Raw genomic sequence first — 14,047 nt, 5'->3', positions numbered from 1 at the left:
CGTCCTGAATCCGAATCCGAATCCGAAGTCTGTTTCGTCAAATTCGAACTCGGTAATCTGTTTTTGACTGATTTATCACTCGATTCGATCCGTTTTTCAGAATTAAGCTCCGTTTTTGATGTAATTTCTGTTGATATGCATCTGAGGAATTATTGGAAGTTGATTTCAAGATCGAGGGCGTTAAAATGGAAATTAATGGTCAATCAATATGGCACAAAAATCGAGATAATACTTTACTACCTCTTTATGTTTTGTGGAACATGTTGATATTGATAAATACATGAATAAGATAATGTTGGTCACTTTTGTGGAGTTGAATAATTTATTCACTCGATATGAATGTGGTAGAAATTCTGTAAGTGAATACGGATTAGATGACTAATATAAGATATTGAGGAATCGTTATAATTAAATTACAAGTTTGTGATTAGTGATAAAGAAATCAACCCTAGATTTGTAACTTATATTTTATATCATCAAAGGTTAAATGTCAAAGGTACTTGGATGGGAAATTATGAGAATATTTCGATTAGGTAAAATTACGAAATTACCATTATGTTGAAAATAACAAGAATTGTCCCTGAAAGTGGATTAATAAATCTGAAAAGACATATTGATCTGATAAATCTATTGATGTGCATAAGAAATGTTAGTTTCACTTGGAAATTATGGATAACCGGTTTTTAACCACATGAGGGTTTATGCAAGATACTAGAAGTCTTTTAAGGAATCGTTTCAAGATCAGAGAACGTTCGGGAAAGAAATTGACTATAGGATCTCTATATTATAATTATTTTCGTTAAGAGTTAATACCGAAATTATCTGGTTAAGAAATTACGAAAATGCCCTTAAGAGGTAAAAATAGTCCAAGTTGACTCTGAATGAGAAAGTAACATGAGAATTTGTTCTTAAACCGATAAATTACTAATTTAATGGTTAAGATCCTACTTTTTTATGGAAAATTCCTAACAATTCATTAGTAATGTCTGAAAAGACTTTTAACCTGGAAATCTCCGACTTATGAGTAAATACGTGAAGAATAAATTATCGAGAGTGCTATTTTGCCAGAATTGTTTGAAAGGACTGGAAAAGATGATACATTTGAATTAAATGATAAGATCAGATGGAAAGAAATGATTGAAATACACTGGATCTGTAAAATGACCAAAATACCCTTGTAATGGAATGACTCAAGAATATCACCAAGTTCATAAATGAATAGATATCATCAAGCTTTAAAAGGAATGGAAAAAACATTGAGCACCAAAATGACCAAAATGCCCTTATGGTCTTTACTAAGTAAATGTCTTGGATTAATTAAGAAATTCAATTAAACATGGATGTTGTACTACTCTTTAATGTTATGAAACGCAATTTAAGCCGGTCAAACAATGCTAGTGCTATATTAGTACTTGAATGGCATATATACCACTTGAATGATAGTTCGTCTCCTTAAGTTTGGATTGAAAATAATTATGGAAGTACTCAGCTCAGCTCAACGCTAGAGCACATATGATATTAAGAAGTGGATATTCGTGAGATAAATCAATCACGAATACCAAAATGATTTTAGTATATGACCAAAGTGAACTGAACGGAAGTACAACATGTATCCAAAACTCAGAAGTGTCTGAATTACTCTAGAAAACTCTGAAGTAACCGGGATATCATTAATTGCTAAATGAACCAAGGAATCTTAATGATGGAGAATTTAGTAAGTAATTGGATGAGTCTGGAAAAACAATAAACTTGTATGATGTACGATCCCTATGGTTATGATATAAGAATCAAATACGTCACCAATTATTGATATTGTTGTAATGTGGAAAGAAATTAAAGATATATAAGGATGCCTGTTCGATTCCTTAAGATATATTTAGCGATGATTCTGAAGATGATTTATGGACAAGAATTGTTGGTATTATAGAGTGAATACCAGGAAGGGCAATGAATTGACCAATCGACAGACATCAGTTCTGAAAGTTATTCAGCTCAAGTTGTTCGATAATCCGATCGATTGTCATGGATGATAATTGCCCTAAATATTCGTTTCTTCTTTTTCAACTCAATTCACTCTGGTTATTCTGGATGCACATGAAAACATAATGGGATTCTAAAGTATTAACATTAAATGTCATTTTAGATTGATTGGTAACCAATTCTCTTCAATAGGACCTCGTTCCTGGAATATGATCAAATTGTATAAGTTTTCTGTTATCCATACTGATGACTACAAAATGCCTCTGATAAATAATGAGATTTCTCTAGTGTGTTCCTTATATTTTAATAAATTGTTTTATTATTTTAACATGAGGTACACTGAAATTTATGGTTACTGTTTTATGGATGCACTGACTAAATGGTGATGGCTTATAGATTTGTATCATGGTATAAATTGTATCTTGGAGATACATATTTGTAATGTACAGCTCTGATCAAGCTGGAAAATTTTTATGGACCTAATGTGACTCTTAGGTAGGCTCTGCAGCCCTGAGATCATTCTCGGGTAGGCCCCGCGGCCCTAAGATGTGTTCTTAGGTAGGCCCCGTGACCCTAAACTTTCTTGGGTAGACTCTCAGGCCCTAAGATGTTCCCTTAGGTTAACTCTTTGTAAGATGGTTTTAAAATACGAGTTTAAAAAGCTCCACTACAGTATGGTTTATGGGATTTTACTGAACTATCATTTGATTAGTGTACCTATTATGATTTTATTGTATTGATGGAAAACACTAGACATCCTATTTGACCTCATGAAAAATGTGATTGTATGAAAGGTTTCTTATGAACTGAGATTCATGGCTTCTACTCGATGAACTACTAATGGAACCCTAAATTATTCAGCAATTGATATATGTTTGATTCAATAAGGAAATTATGGCTTCCCATTTATCTGCATGTCATATAGCATCATCTGGTAGTTCTGTATTACTGAGCTTTCCGAAGCTCACTCTATTACTCACCATTGCAGGTTAAAAGAATTGTACAGTACATCTATCGAATTTAGTAAGGGAGTTCTTCTGGGGTTACTTACAGAGTACGCTACATGTGATTAGGGGGCATGTAATTGTATTTTGTTTTATATACGAGTATGGAAATATGTGTTATTTCTTCGTACTGATAAATCATTTTATAAATTACATGTTTTAATAAAAATTTTAAATTTTCCGCTATTTTTACAGTGGGTCGCTCTGGTGGCCCTAATGTGACACTCTAGATTGGATCGGGTTAACTGCATCGATCTAAGGGGGTTACATTTAGTGGTATCAAAGCTTTGGTCTGAGTCAAAATTTTCAAAATAGACCGGCCGGTGGAATGTCAAAAGATGTCTGATCAGTACATGCCCCTAGACTACAATCGTACATCTCTGAGCCGAAACTCCAAGATTGAGTCCCTATTTATAACGAGCAAATCTAAGTTTTATATTCGTTAGGACTCTACCATTGCATAAAGGAATATCGATAACGTCCGTTTAAATTCTGTAAAGTACCTCACGAGCCATGTGAAAGTTACTCATCTAAGAAATTCTGACCTGACTCCAGTAATGAAATTGGGATATGCTACTGTTATATGAGCCTATTCTCATGACCAAGACTAAATTGACTACTAAAGGAAATTTTTATTCTTATTCTTTTATTGCAATGAGGGAGAGTTCTGATAAGAATGTATGCTAAACTGGTTAGGGATTAGTGGAGGATCCGTATTTCTATAAAAGCTACTTGAAGATATGAAAGAACTGATGGAAGTTTCATTTCTGCAATTATGTGACATGAATGAATTTCGAGGACGAAATCCTTTTAAGGAGGGGAGAATTGTCACACCCCAATATGGGGTTATATTTCTTCAATTTAAAATATAGAAAATGAATAAACACAAGTGGGAAGAGTTGTTCAACCACTGCAATTATTATTATTTTTATAATATGGAAAATGGAGAACTACATGTTTGAAAGGTATTTTTGGGATGACTTGGTTTTAAATCAGAGGAGTTGGAAGCTGTTGAAGACGACTAGTATATTTCTCTGACTGGCTTTATGAAAACTTTTGATTGAGTTTTTTTATTTGCACAAGAAAGATGAAATCATATTCCATTTTCGTTCTCTTTGTATTTTTCTTAGCTTCATTTCTTAGATTATCATCTTCCTCTGCTCCTAAGCACCATTTCTATGGAATTTCTCCTCAAGATTTGAATTACTACAAATCATCATCGGATATCATTAAATGCAAATACGGATCTGGAAAATTCTCCAAATCTCAGATCAATGATGATTTCTGCGATTGTCCTGACGACACAGATGAACCTGGAACATCCGTTTGTCGGTTGCAAAATTCTACTGTCAAAATGTTGGACATGTTTCACAATTCTTGTTTTCCTCTAGAGTCAATGATTCCATCTGCTATTATTGTGATGGGTGTGATGAGTATGATGGTAAAGTGAAGTGCCCCAATACGTGTTGGGAGGATGGTAAAGTAGTTAGAGATAGGCTGATGAAAAAAATCAGTACTTATAAGGAGGGGATTACGTTGAGAGAGCGGGAAATTGAAGTGACTAAAGTAGATATAGCTAAAGATGAAGTAGAACCAGCAAAGCTTAAAAACGAGGAGAAATCATTGAAGGACATTGTTGAACATCTTAAAGAGTTTTTCTCGGAGAAGAACAAAAGATAGTATGAGGAGATGATGGAGGATAAGCTTATAAACTCTATACACTCCACAGTTTTCAAAGATTCGGATTCCCCTGAAGGGGCTTGTACTAGAATTGAAGGTTATGATTTCAACCATGGTGTAATCTACTCCAGACTTCTCAAATCCATTCTCTCCATCGACTTTCTCCTTGTTCTAGCTGCTTTAGTGCTTATCATTTGGATATCTCAACCAAGGTTTGAGAGTTGGTAATGGAAAAATAATAAATAAATGTAAATGTGTTTAGTGAGCAGGTTTAAAAATGTTGATATGAAGAAAGGGCTAATCAAAGCTTCAATCCTCTATTTTCAGTAAGATTTTTTGTCACCTAGTTTTAGTATATTTTCAACCAAGCTTTGATAGTTTAGATTAGTTTGCTTTAGCCCTGATTTTAGTAATTAAAAAATTTTATTTACTCCTAAATTTTTTAGTTTTAACAATTGAGTCCCCAAATTATTAATTAGATTCTAATAATTTATTTTTATGGAAATGAAAATTATTTGAAGTCGTATTTATACGGTGGATGATCCGTGTTCATGAGAAAAAGATTGGAAGTTAGAAATCAAGTTGGTGAGTTTAAATTTAAGAGTCATATTTTGGGTTTTGTTGACGTCCTGAATCCGAATCCGAAGTCTGTTTCGTCAAATTCGAACTTGGTAAGCTGTTTTTGACTGATTTATCACTCGATTCGATCCGTTTTTCGGAATTAAGCTTCGTTTTTGATGTAATTTCTGTTGATATGCATCTGAGGAATTATTGGAAGTTGATTTCAAGATCGAGGGCGTACAAATGGAAATTAATGGTCGATCAGTATGGCACGAAAATCGAGATAATACTTTACTACCTCTTTATGCTTTGTGGAACATGTTGATATTGGTAAATGCATGAATAAAATAATGTTGGTCACTTTTGTGGAGTTGAATAATTTATTCACTCGATATAAATGTGGTAGAAATTCTGTAAGTGAATATGGATCAAATGACTAATATAAGATATTGAGGAATTATTATAATTAAATTATAAGTTTGTGATTAGTAATAAAGAAATCAGCCCTGGATTTGTAACTTATATTTTATATCATCAAAGGTTAAATGTCAAAGGTACTCGGATGGGAAATTATGAGAATATTTCGATTAGGTAAAATTACGAAATTAACATTATGTTGAAAATGACAAGAATTGTCCCTGGAAGTGGATTAATAAATCTGAAAAGACATATTGATCTGATAAATCTATTGATGTGCATAAGAAATGTTCGTTTCACTTGGAACTTATGGATAACCGGTTTTTAACTCCAAGTGGGTTTATGCAAGATACTAGAAGTCTGTTAAGGAATTATTTCAAGATCAGAGAACGTTCGGGAAAGCAATTGACTATAGGATCTCTATATTATAATTATTTTTGTTAAGAGTTAATACCGAAATTATCTGGTTAAGAAATTACGAAAATACCCTTGAGAGGTAAAAATAGTCCAAGTTGACTCTGAATGAGAAAGTAACATGAGAATTTGTTCTTAAACTGATAAATTACTGATTTAATGGTTGAGATCCTACTTTTGTATGGAAAATTCCTAAAAATTCATTAGTAATGTCTGAAAAGACTTTTAACCTGGAAATCTTCGAGTTATGAGTAAATACCTGAAGAATAAATTATTGAGGGTGCAATTTTGTCAGAATTGTTTGAAAAGACTGGAAAAGATGACACGTTTGAATTAAATGATGAGATCAGATGGAAAGAAATGATTGAAATACACTGAATCTATAAAATGACCAAAATACCCTTGTAATGGAATGACTCAAGAATATCACCAAGTTTAGAAATGAATAGAGATCCTCAAGCTTTGAAAGGAATGAAAAAAATATTGAGCACCAAAATAACCAAAATGCCCTTATGGTCTATACTAAGTAAATGTCTTGGATTAATTAAGAAATTCAATTAAACATGGATGTTGTACTGCTCTTTAATGTTATGAAACGTAATTTAAGCCGGTCAAACAATGTTAGTGCTATATTAGTACTTGAATGGCATAGATACCACTTGAATGATAGTTTATCTCCTCAAGTTTGGATTGATAATAATTATGGAAGTACTCAACTCAGCTCAATGCTAGAGCACATACGATATTAAGAAGTGGATATTCGTGAGATAAATCAATCACGAATACCAAAATGATTTTAGTATATAACCAAAGTGAACTGAACGGAAGTACAACATGTATCCAAAACTCAGAAGTGTTTGAATTACTCTGGAAAACTCTGAAGTAACCGAGATATCATTAACTGCTAAATGAACCAAGGAATCTTAATGACAGAGAATTTAGTAAGTAATTGGATAAGTCTGGAAATACAATAAACTTGTATGATGTACGATCCCTATGGTTATGATATAAGAATCAAATACGTCACCAATTCTTGATATTGTTGTAATGTGGAAAGAAAATAAAGATTATAAGGATGCATGTTCGATTCCTTAAGGTATATTTAGCGATGATTCTGAAGATGATTTATGGACAAGAATTGTTGGTATTATAGAGTGAATACCAGGAAGGGCAATGAATTGACCAATCGACAGACATCAATTCTGAAAGTTGTTCAGCTCAAGTTATTTGATAATCCGATCGATTGTCATGGATGGTAATTGCCCTTAATATTCATTTTTTCTTTTTCGACTCAAATCACTCTGGTTATTCTGGATGCACATGAAAACATAATGGGATTCTAAAGTATTAACCTTAAATGTCAGTTTAGATCGATTGGTAACCGATTCTCTTCAATAGGACCTCGTTCCTGGAATATGATCAAATTGTATAAGTTTTCTGTTATCCATACTGATGACTACAAAATACTTCTGATAAATAATGAGATTCCTCTAGTGTGTTCCTTATATTTTAATAAATTGTTTTATTATTTTAATATGAGGTACACTGAAATTTATGGTTACTGTTTTATGGATGCACCGACTAAATGGTGATGGCTTATGGATTTGTATCACGGTATAAATTGTATCTTGGAGATACATATTTGTAAAATACAGCTCTGATCAAGCTGGAAAATTTTTATGGACCTAATGTGACTCTTAGGTAGGCCCCGCGACCCTAAGATGTGTTCTTAGGTAGGCCCCGTGGCCATAAACTTTCTTGGGTTGGCTCTCAGGCCCTAAGATGTTCCCTTAGGTTAACTCTTTGTAAGATGGTTTTAAAATACGAGTTTAAAAAGCTCCACTACAGTATGGTTTATGGGATTTTACTGAACTATCATTTGATTAGTGTACCTATTATGATTTTATCGTATTGATGGAACACACTAGACATCCTATTCGACCTCATGAAAATGTGATTGTATGAAAGGTTTCTTATGAACTGAGATTTATGGCTTCTACTCGATGAACTACTAATGGAACCCCAGATTATTTCGCAATTGTTATGCGTTTGATTCAGTAAGGAAATTATGGCTTCCCATTTATCTGCATATCATGTAGCATCATCTGGTAGTTCTGTATTAATGACCTTTCCGAAGCTCACTCTATTACTCACCATTGCAGTTTAAAAGAATTGTACAGTGCATCTATCGAATTTAGTAAGGGAGTTCTTCCGGGGTTGCTTACAGAGTACGCTACATGTGATTAGGGGGCATGTAATTGTATTTTGTTTTATATACGAGTCTGAAAATATGTGTTATTTCTTCGTACTGATAAATCATTTTATAATTTACATGTTTTAATAAAAGTTTTAAATTTTTCGCTATTTTTATAGTGGGTCGCTCCGGTGGCCCTAATGTGACACTCCAGATTGGATCGGGTTAACCGCATCGGTCTGAGGGGGTTATATTTAGTGGTATCAAAGCTTTGGTTTGAGTCAAAATTTTCAAAATAGACCGGCCGGTCGAATGTCAAAAGATGTCTGATCAGTACATGCCCCTAGACTACAATCTTACATCTCTGAGCCGGAACTCCAAGATTGAGTCCCTATTTATAACGAGCAAATCTAAGTTTTCTATCCGTTAGGACTCTACCATTGCATAAAGGAATATCGATAACGTCCATTTAAATTCTGTAAAGTACCTCACGAGCCATGTGAAAGTTACTCATCTGAGAAATTCTGACCTGACACCAATAATGAAATTGGGATATGCTACTGTTCTATGAGCCTATTTTCATGACCAAGACTAAATTGACTACTAAAGGAAATTTTTGTTGTGATTCTTTTATTGGAATGAGGGAGAGTTCTGATAAGAATGTATGCTAAACTGGTTATGGATTAGTGGAGAATCCGTATTTCTATAAAAGCTACTTGAAGATATGAAAGAACTGATGGAAGTTTCATTTCTGCAATTATGTGACATGAATGAATTTTGAGGACGAAATCCTTTTAAGGAGGGGAGAATTATCACATCCTAATATGGGGTTATATTTCTTCAATTTAAAATATAGAAAATGAATAAACACAAGTGGGAAGAGTTGTTCAACCACTACAATTATTATTATTTTTATAATATGGAAAATGGAGAACTACATGTTTGAAAGGTATTTTTGGGATGACTTGGTTTTAAATCAGAGGAGTTGGAAGCTGTTGAAGACGACTAGTATATTTCTCTGACTGGCTTTGTGAAAACTTTTGATTGAGTTTTTTTTTATTTGCACAAGAAAGATGAAATCATATTCCATTTTCGTTCTCCTTGTATTTTTCTTAGCTTCATTTCTTAGATCATCATCTTCCTCTGCTCCTAAGCACCATTTCCATGGAATTTCTCCTCAAGATTTGAATTACTACAAATCATCATCATATATCATTAAATGCAAATACGGATCCGAAAAATTCTCCAAATCTCAACTCAATGATGATTTCTGAAATTATCCTGACGACACAGATGAACCTGGAACATCCGCTTGTCGGCTGCAAAATTCTACTGTCAAAATGTTGGACATGTTTCACAATTCTTGTTTTCCTCTAGAGTTAATGATGTCATCTGCTATTGTTGTGATGGGTGTGATGAGTTTGATGGTAAAGTGAAGTGCCTCAATACGTGTTGGGAGGATGGTAAAGTGGCTAGAGATAGGCTGACGAAAAAAAATCAGTACTTATAAGGAGGGGATTACGTTGAGAGAGTGGGAAATTGAAGTGACTAAAGTAGATATAGCTAAAGATGAAGTAGAACCAGCAAAGCTTAAAAACGAGGAGAAATCATTGAAGGACATTGTTGAACAGCTTAAAGAGTTTTTCTCGGTGAATAACAAAAGACAGTAGGAGGAATTGATGGAGGATAAGCTTATAAACTCTATACACTCTACAGTTTTTAAAGATTTGGATTCCCTTGTAGGGGCTTGTACTAGAATTGAAGGTTATGATTTCAACCATGGTGTAATCTACTCCAGACTTCTCAAATCCATTCTCTTCATCGGCTTTCTCCTTGTCCTAGCTGGTTTAGTGCTTATCATTTGGCTATCTCAACCAAGGTTTGAGAGTTGGTAATGGAAAAAATAATAAATAAATGTAAATGGGTTTAGTGAGCAGGTTTAAAAATGTTGATATGAAGAAAGGGCTAATCATAGCTTCAGTCCTCTATTTTCGGTAAGATTCTTTGTCACCTAGTTTTAGTATATTTTCAACCAAGCTTTGATAGTTTAGATTAGTTTGCTTTAGCCCTGATTTTAGTAATTAAAAAATTTTATTTACTCCTAAAGTTTTTAGTTTTAACAATTGGGTCCCCAAATTATTAATTAGATTCTAATAATTTATTTTTATGGAAAGAAAAATTATTTGAAGTCGTATTTTTACGGTGGATGATCCGTGTTCGTGAGAAAAAGAATGGAAGTTAGAAATCAAGTTGGTGAGATTAAATTTAAGAGTCATATTTTGGGTTTTGTTGACGTCCTGAATCCGAATCCGAAGTCTGTTTCGTCAAATTCGAACTTGGTAAGCTGTTTTTGACTGATTTATCACCCGATTCGATCCGTTTTTTGGAATTAAGCTCCGTTTTTATGTAATTTCTGTTGATATGCATCTGAGAAATTATTGGAAGTTGATTTCAAGATCGAGGGCGTTCAAATGGAAATTAATGGTCGATCAGTATGGCACAAAAATCGAGGTAACACTTTACTACCTCTTTATGCTTTGTGAAACATGTTGATATTGGTAAATGCATGAATAAGATAATGTTGGTCACTTTTATAGAGTTGAATAATTTATTCACTCGATATGAATGTGGTAGAAATTCTGTAACTGAATACAGATCAAATGACTAATATAAGAGATTGAGGAATTGTTAGAATTAAATTACAAGTTTGCGATTAGTGATAAAGAAATCAACCCTGGATTTGTAACTTATATTTTATATCATCCAAGGTTAAATGTCAAAGGTACTTGGATGGGAAATTATGAGAATATTTCGATTAGGTAAAATTATGAAATTACCCTTATATTGGAAAATGATAAGAATTATCCCTGGAAGTGGATTAATAAATCTAAAAAGACATTTTGATCTGATAAATCTATTGATCTGCATAAGAAATGTTAGTTTTACTTGGAAATTACGGATAACCGGTTTTTAACACCAAGAGGGTTTATGCAAGATACTAGAAGTCTGTTATGGAATCGTTTCAAGATCAGAGAACGTTCGGGAAAGCAATTGACTATAGGATCTCTATATTATAATTATTTTCGTTAAGAGTTAATACCGAAATTATCTGGTTAAGAAATTACGAAAATACCCTTGAGAGGTAAAAATAGTCCAAGTTGACTCTGAATGAGAAAGTAACATGAGAATTTGTTCTTAAACCGATAAATTACTGATTTAATGGTTGAGATCATATTTTTGTATGGGAAATTCCTAACAATTCATTAGTAATGTCTGAAAAGACTTTTAACCTGGAAATCTCTTAGTTATGAGTAAATACCTGAAGAATAAATTATCGAGGGTGCTATTTTGTCAGAATTATTTGAAAGGACTGGAAAAGATGATATGTTTGAATTAAATGATAAAATCAGATAGAAAGAAATGATTGAAATACACTGGATCTGTAAAATGACCAAAATACCCTTGTAATGGAATGACTCAAGAATATCACCAAGTTCAAAAATGAATAGATATCCTCAAGCTTTGAAAGGAATGGAAAAAACATTGAGCACCAAAATAACCAAAATACCCTTATGGTATATACTAAGTAAATGTCTTGGATTAATTAAGAAATTCAATTAAACATGGATGTTGTACTGCTCTTTAATGTTATGAAACGCAATTTAAGCCGGTCAAACAATGCTAGTGCTATATTAGTACTTGAATGGCATAGATACCACTTGAATGATAGTTCGTCTCCTCAAGTTTGGATTGATAATAATTATGGAAGTACTCAGCTCAGGTCAACACTAGAGCGCATACGATATTATGAAGTGGATATTCGTGAGATAAATCAATCACGAATACCAAAATGATTTTAGTATATGACCAAAGTGAACTGAACGGAAGTACAACATGTATCCAAAACTCAGAAGTGTCTGAATTACTCTGAAAAACTCTGAAGTAACCGGGATATCATTAATTGCGGAGAATTTAGTAAGTAATTGGATGAGTGTGGAAATACAATAAACTTGTATGATGTACGATCCCTACGGTTATGATCTAAGAATCAAACACATCACCAATTCTTGATATTGTTGTATTGTGGAAAGAAAATAAAGATTATAAGGATGTTTGTTCGATTTCTTAAGGTATATTTAGCGATGATTCTGAAGATGATTTATGGACAAGAATTGTTGGTATTATAGAGTGAATACCAGGAAGGGCAATGAATTGACCAATCGACAGGCATCGGTTATTAAAGTTGTTCAGTTCTAGTTGTTCGATAATCCGATCGATTGTCATGGATGATAATTGCCCTGAATATTTGTTTCTTCTTTTTCGACTCAAATCACTCCTGTTATTCTGGATGCACATGAAAACATAATGGAATTCTAAAGTATTAACCTTAAATGTATGTTTAGATCGATTGGTAACCGATTCTCTTCAATAGGACCTCGTTCATGGAATATGATCAAATTGCATAAGTTTTTTGTTATCCATACTGATGACTACAAAATGCCTCTGATAAATAATAGGATTTCTCTAGTGTGTTCCTTATATTTTAATAAATTGTTTTATTGTTTTAACATGAGGTACACTAAAATTTATGGTTATTGTTTTATGGATGCACCGACTAAATGGTGATGGCTTATGGATTTGTATCATGGTATAAATTGTATCTTGGAGATACATATTTGTAAAGTACAGCTCTGATCAAGCTGGAAAATTTTTATGGACCTAATGTGACTCTTAGGTAGGCTCTGCGGCCTTGAGATCATTCTCGGGTAGGCCCCGTGGCCCTAAGATGTGTTCTTAGGTAGGCCCCATGCCCCTGAACTTTCTTGGGTAGGCTCTCAGGCCCTAAGATGTTCCCTTAGGTTAACTCTTTGTAAGATGGTTTTAAAATACGAGTTTAAAAAGCTCCACTACAGTTTGGTTTATGGGATTTTACTGAACTATCATTTGATTAATGTACATATTATGATTTTATCGTACTGATGGAACACACTAGACATACTATTCGACCTCATGAAAATGTGATTGTATGAAAGGTTTCTTATGAACTGAGATTCATGGCTTCTACTCGATGAACTACTAATGGAACCCCAGATTATTCAGCAATTGGTATACGTTTGATTCAATAAGGAAATTATGGCTTCCCATTTATCTGCATGTCATGTAGCATCATCTGGTAGTTCTGTATTACTGAGCTTTCCGAAGCTCACTCTATTACTCACCATTGCAGGTTAAAAGAATTGTACCAGTGCATCTATCGAATTCAGTAAGAGAGTTCTTCTAGGGCTGCTTGTAGAGTACGCTACATGTGAATAGGGGCCATGTAATTGTATTTTGTTTTATATACAAGTCTGAAAATCTATGTTATTTCTTCGTACTGATAAATCATTTTATAATTTACATGTTTTAATAAAAGTTTTAAATTTTCCGTTATTTTTACAGTGGGTCGCTCCGGTGGCCCTAATGTGACACTCCAGATCGGATCAGGTTAACCGCATCGGTCTGAGGGGGTTACAGATTTGTAGACACCTATTTTCGTTCGACATTAAGGGTTTTGTATTATTATATAGTATAATATATATATATATATATATATATATATATATTTCAAACATAATTTTTGAAAATATATATTATATGTTTTTAAAACATATTTTTTGAAAACGTGTATAGTTTTTTTTAAACGGGTTTTGAAATATATAATATATAATTTTGGAAACATTTTGAAAAAATATATATAATATATAGTTTTTGAAAACATTTTGAAAATATATATAATTTTAAAACATTTTTGAAATTA

The 14,047-nt window shown here is 33.0% G+C and overlaps 1 long non-coding RNA gene across 1 annotated transcript; it reads left to right on the top strand.

Annotated features, from left to right (window-relative positions):
- Positions 1–135: 135 nt before the first annotated feature.
- On the top strand, positions 136–13,636 carry LOC120196263. Its single transcript, XR_005523148.1, has 3 exons — positions 136–179; positions 10,707–10,761; positions 13,478–13,636. It is a non-coding gene; the product is annotated as an uncharacterized LOC120196263 (long non-coding RNA).
- Positions 13,637–14,047: the final 411 nt, after the last annotated feature.

The sequence above is a fragment of the Hibiscus syriacus genome, unplaced genomic scaffold (genome assembly GCF_006381635.1).
Source record: "Hibiscus syriacus cultivar Baekdansim isolate YM2019G1 unplaced genomic scaffold, ASM638163v2 tig00117032_pilon, whole genome shotgun sequence".
NCBI lineage: Eukaryota > Viridiplantae > Streptophyta > Magnoliopsida > Malvales > Malvaceae > Hibiscus > Hibiscus syriacus.
This window is presented reverse-complemented; position numbering and strand designations above follow the sequence as displayed.